At 37.7% G+C, this 6000-nt stretch overlaps 1 pseudogene; it reads right to left on the minus strand.

The window, feature by feature from the left end:
- Positions 1-3670: 3670 nt before the first annotated feature.
- Positions 3671-5366, minus strand: LOC117095352 (annotated as a pseudogene).
- Between the last annotated feature and the right edge of the window lie 634 nt (positions 5367-6000).

Raw genomic sequence — 6000 nt, forward strand, 5'->3', positions numbered from 1 at the left:
CTGTCTGTATGACATTGGCAAAGTAACTCTCCTTTTTATCATAGTTTTATTATTTTTTTAAATAGAGTAATTCTTGGGGAATTGTGAGGATTAAATGAGATAATGTAGACAAAATGTTTGGCATACAGCAAGATTTCAGTAAATTTTAGATGTTATTAACTAACAAAGGCACTCAAAGTAAATCAGCAAACTCTAAAACCATGAGTAGAAAATTTGCATTATGAATACCAGGGATATCTTTGAACCTATAGTTGCATAGGTAAATCCAGCCACTTAGTTCTACTTATTAAAGTATAATACCTCCTACAATTTTGTCTGCTCATTCTTCATTTTTTAACCTTCTAAATAAGATGACAAATTATTATTTTAACAGCTGAAACATTACATTTATATGATAGCAAAGAAACGACTTAGGATAAAGCTAATAGCATTTAGGAGAAAGCCGTTGAGTTTGCATAATATTATTTCAAATGATGTCATAAATGTTAAGAGGAAGGCATTGTATGAGCTTAAAGATACTGTTGTTTTTAGACTCAGAAATTAAAAAAAAGGAGAAGGTAAAACTGATAAAATAGTAAGCAGATACATATGATGATTTTTAGACTTCTTGAGTTGTCACAACAATAATGACATCATTTTCTATTTTATTTAAATACTAACTGTAAATATTAAATTGCATTTTCTCAGAAAAAAATTTTGTTTTCAATTCTGTTCAATACTAGGTGATAGTTCCTCTCTATACTTGAGGACAGAGTCTTTAAAATGACCCCTTGTGGGCTGGGTGCAGTGGCTTACGCCTGTATTCCCAGCACTTTAGGAGTCCGAGGCAGATGGATCACCTGAGGTTGGAGTTTGAGACCGGCCTGGCTGACATGGTGAAACTGCCTCTACTAAAAAACAAAACAAAAATTAGCTGGGTGTGGTGGCTCATGCCTGTAATCCCAGCTACTGGGGAGGCTGATGCAGGAGAATAACTTGAACCCTGGAGGCAGAGGTTGCAGTGAGCTGAGATAACACCACTGCACTCCAGCCTGGGAGACAGAATGAGACTCCATCTCAAAAAATAAAAATAAAATATAAATAAATAAATAAATAAACAAATAAATAAATAGAATACCTTCTGGTTAGAATAATTTTGGGTAAGCATCTTCATACTCTTTTGAAAAATGTGCTAGAGACAAAAGTCTGGAGTTACCTGTATGTACATATTCTTTGTATTTTTTACCTCCATTATATAGTTGGCACATAAATACAGAAAATAGCAACAGTATTTTACATATCTTATATAGCAAAAATAGTAATCTGAATATTGATTTACTACTGTCCCTTACTTTCTTAAAAAGAATTTTTAGATTCTCCCTGCTCTTTAATTTGAATGAGATGTTTGTAATAGTGTTTGACTTTGCTACAGGTATGCATACTAAAATGTATTTTGTGAAAACAATAAAAATACATTTTGTTTCATTTTCCTCCACCCCAATGTTTCATGGTTTTCTGGTGTTGCCTTAGAAAATGCTGAATTCTGCCTCCATATCCAAAAACTAGGATTTGATTCATTTCTTCCTTGTATACTAACTGCATCTTGCTTTCCTCAGTCTCATCTTATTTGTTTTGGTTCCTCTAAAAGGCATCTTACCTCCATCCTTGTATGTTGGGAATAGGCCCCCAAAATCTGGCCATAAACTGGTCCCAAAACTGGCCATAAACAAAATCTCTGCAGCACTGTGACATGTTCATGATGGCCATTATGCCCACGCTGGAAGGTTGTGGTTTCACCAGAATGACAGCAAAGAACACCTGGCCCACCCAGGGTGGAAAACAGCTTAAAGGTGTTCTTAGACTACAAACAATAGCATGAGCAATCTGTGCCTTAAGGACATGCTCCTGCTGCAGATAACTAGCCAAACCCATCCCTTTATTTCAGCCCATCCCTTTATTTCCAGTAAGAAATGCTTTTAGTTAATCTATAATCTATAGAAACCATGCTTATCACTGGCTTGCTGTCAATAAATACGTGGGTAAATCTCTGTTCCAGGCTCTTAGCTCTGAAGGCTGTGAGACCCCTGATTTCCCACTTCACACCTCTGTATTTCTGTGTGTGTGTCTTTAATTCCTTTAGCACCTCTGGATTAGGGTCTCCTCGACCAATCTGGTTTTGGCACTTATAGATGCTACAGTAATATAATTTTGAGGCCAAGGTTTGCTTTGTTTCACTTTTATTAGTATGTATTAAGCCTTTTGGCAAAATAAGTACTTATTATGCATTATTCTACTACTTTTTCTTTTCCCAGGCCATAACTATCTTTTCCTAATAACTCTCCAAAAAGAGTAAACCATATTTTTATATCTGGTTGTGAAATTCTTAAGGTATCTCTAAAGGTATACACAAGAAAAATTGTTTATAAGGAGAATTTGTAAGGAGAATTTATAAATAGGAAAAGATATTATTCCTTTCCCAAGAGAAGGCCTCCTATAATTGTCAAAATTTCAACAATTCAATGTTAAATGGAGTGTTTAGAAAATAAATCAATATAGTTATAATCACTTGTAGTAGGATAATAATGTATTAACTAATATATTTTACCAGTTACCTTACCTTTCTCTCAACAGCTAAGTATTCTGCTTTCATTGCTTCAGAAAAGGACACAAAAAGTCAATTTGACTAAAAATATATATCAACTACTTGGGGGAAAAGAAACTTTGAAATAATAAAATTTTAAAAAGATTACTTTTTCACATTTGAGGCTCTGGACAAGATATATGTTTCTATAACATAGCCTATAAATATTTATTGAGGATCAGCCATGTACAGAACACTATGCTAAGCAGAGAATAAGAGATGGATTAAGACATCATCATCATATTAATGATAATGTTTACTGAATGCCCACTAAGCTTCAGCCATTGCCATGCATATTTGCACATGACATTTCATTTAATATTTACTGCCTGCTCCATCAAGATGTAGAAAAGATTAAATAAAAAATGTGTAAGCCTAGTGCAATGATTTGTATATGGCTTGAGAACATCAAAAGTTTTCATAGAGGGGTTTGAAATTCAGCAAAATCTTGGAAGAGTGGTGAGTTGTAGAGAGTGGTGAATTTGATGATGGACTGTTGGATGAAGAAAAAGGTATAAGAAAGAAGAGGAGGGAAAGCCAACATTGAAAAAAGCAAGGAACTAGAAAATGAAACAGTGATCCACAGCTAGAGAGAAGGTGAGGTATAGAGAGAAGTAAACCTGGAAATGTTGGCTATACTTGATGATGGAGGGTCTCATATTCCAGTTTATGACTTGCAGGCATCTAGTGCTTTTTCTGCATGGCTCGCTGTGCAAGAACTGGGGTGACTTTCTTTTCCTTATGTCTAATATTGAGACAGTGGAAACTAATATAGCAATTCTTCCACATAGCATGCTTATGCTCTTATGCTCCACATGGCATGCTTATAGGGCTCTTCTGTGTTCTGAGTGCTCAGTGGGTAGGAGCTATCAACAGGCCCTAACCTTTTGGAAAAGAGAAAAAAAAAGCCTTTGTTTCTTTAATAAATGAGTTTACAATTAGAAGACTATGTAAACTGTGTTTTTTTCTTTTTTCCACACTTTTTTTGCAAGAACTATTTTATTTTCTATGTATTTTTATTTTTTGTAGAGACAAGGTCTCACTAGGTTGCCCAAGCTGGTCTCAAACTCCTGGCCTCCAGCAATCCTCCTGCCTTAGCCTCCCAAAGTCCTGGGATTGCAGGCAGGAGCCACAGTGCCTGATCTCAATAATTTTTTTCAACTTTGTATATTTCACACATTATTAATTAACTTGTTTAACTTTTTGAATTTTGTTGCTTGTATTCCAGAGATATTTAATTCCCTTTAAATGCCTATGTGATGCTGAAATGGATAAAAGTGTTATATTGAATGCCAGAATGTAAAAATTTAGGACTTTCTCACATCATTGTTTTTCAGATTATTTAAATTTAATTTACATTTTTTTCCTAAGTGACTTCTTTTAATTAAGAAAAGGAGGAGAGGAGGGAATTTTCCATGAGTTTGAATCCTACAAATGCCACAAACAGCTTCTGAAGCTGAAGCCATGACAATGAATTTCTCTCACAAAGAAGGTGAGGAATTGGAAGGGAACAGTGCAGAAGAAACACAGTGACATTGTATCACAGTATGTATTTACACCTGCTATCCTCATCCAAGGTAAGATCAACAACTTCTGCTGGTGAAGCCCAAGTCTGCTGGGGGCTCACATCAGTTCCATGACTGTGTCTGCTTGGTGCTAAGATACTGTGTGTCCGAGCCATGCTTCCATGAAGAAACACTCGGAATCACACCACCTCGAGGATGAACACAACTTGCATGTTCCTGAACTCCCCCAATCTCTGCTTCACTATCTGAAGAGGCAATATTAATTTCTTAATTGAGTGGTGCATTGCCGGCAGATGTTTTATCACTTGCTAGGAATCCTGGATGCAAATGACCTGCTTCTGCATTCAGCTCCTGTAGAAGCTGGCTGGTCCTCCAGGTAGCTCCTGTGTCCTGGCTGCATACAGAATTATTGTGCTCTTGAACTCCTGCAGTTGCCAATAAATTGTACACATTTACCACTTTTGGATCAGAGCTGGTGTCAGGCATATCATAATGAGCTACAACTGGAGGTCTATCTGGTATCTCTGCAGTGATTGTCTTGCTGCTCCCTGAAACCTCTTCATCATCACCTGATGAGCTCGTGCTTGAGTCACAAGTCAGGTCACTATCACTGGTACTACTTACTGTCCTGTAGCAGGTTGTATTCCTTCCTTGCAGCAACCTCCTGTTTGTGCCTCAGTAGCCTGATCCTCTCCTTATGCTTTTGGCTCCCATGACCTTTAACCCGTTCTGTTTATCACTGGATTACTAGTTTTTCTTGGCAGCCATAGTGGATGTTTCACTTTCGAAACGGGACCGCCTAGACTTGTGCCCAACTGTGGCACCAGACACTCCTGAAGGGTCTCCTTCTACCGCTGTTTCTGCCTGAGAGGGATCATTCTCTTCTGCGGAAGACAACGTGTCTGAATCAGCCAGGTGATCACTAGAGGAAGGGGAAAGCATGCAGTGATTAGAGGAGTCACTGTCATAAACTCGGCCGGTTGTAGGCTTGTCACTCTCTGGATGCTGAGACTCAGAAGAGTCTCTTCTCAGCTCCATCAACAAGCAGGGCATTGAAGAAAGAACTGTAGAATCTGCTACACCATCCTTCTGAACTTGAGATTCCAGTTCTACAGATTCATTTTCCTCCTTTGCTGTCTCTTGTTGAAATGTTTCTGGTGGGACTTCAGATTCAATGAGTTCTTCGACTTTTCGCACTGCCTCCTCCATCTTCATTTCAGAATTTCAAGTTAAATCATGGAGCAGCCTCTAGGAAATGGTATCAAAGATGCAACAGGAAAGCAAACAAAAGAACTTGCAGGCCAAGACTGGGAGATCAGAACTCAGAGGATTGGATGCCACTTCCTTCCTCTTACTTGGATCAAGAATTCAAATTTACATTGTCCACATCGTCAAGAAACCCTGAGCTCTGCAGCAGCTCCGTGCCTCCTCGCTCACTCTGCGCACCCCATCAGGGCACGCACCGTCCCCCATGCTTAATTTGAATTTTAAATTAATATTCTCCTTATTTCTGTTTTTGGCTTCTGTAAGAGAATAGATCATAATTTATTGCTTCACTCTGCAATTGGCCATATCTCCTAATGACATTCAGTAGTGAATTGTTAAAAAAAAAAATCTATGTATCTACATATTGATTATGATTATCTATCTATTTACCATAATTCTGGAGGCTGTAAGCCTGAGACCAAGGTGTCATCACAGTTGGTTTCTTCTGAGTCTCTTTTCTTAGCTTATAGATGGCCATTTTCATTCTGTGTCTTCACGTTGTCTTTCTGCTGTGTGTGTCTGTGTCCTAATCACTTCTTATAAATACACCAGCCATATTGGATTAAGGCCTACACTAATAATCCTCGT

This window comes from Trachypithecus francoisi, unplaced genomic scaffold, assembly GCF_009764315.1.
Source record: "Trachypithecus francoisi isolate TF-2019V2 unplaced genomic scaffold, Tfra_2.0 Lachesis_group13, whole genome shotgun sequence".
NCBI lineage: Eukaryota > Metazoa > Chordata > Mammalia > Primates > Cercopithecidae > Trachypithecus > Trachypithecus francoisi.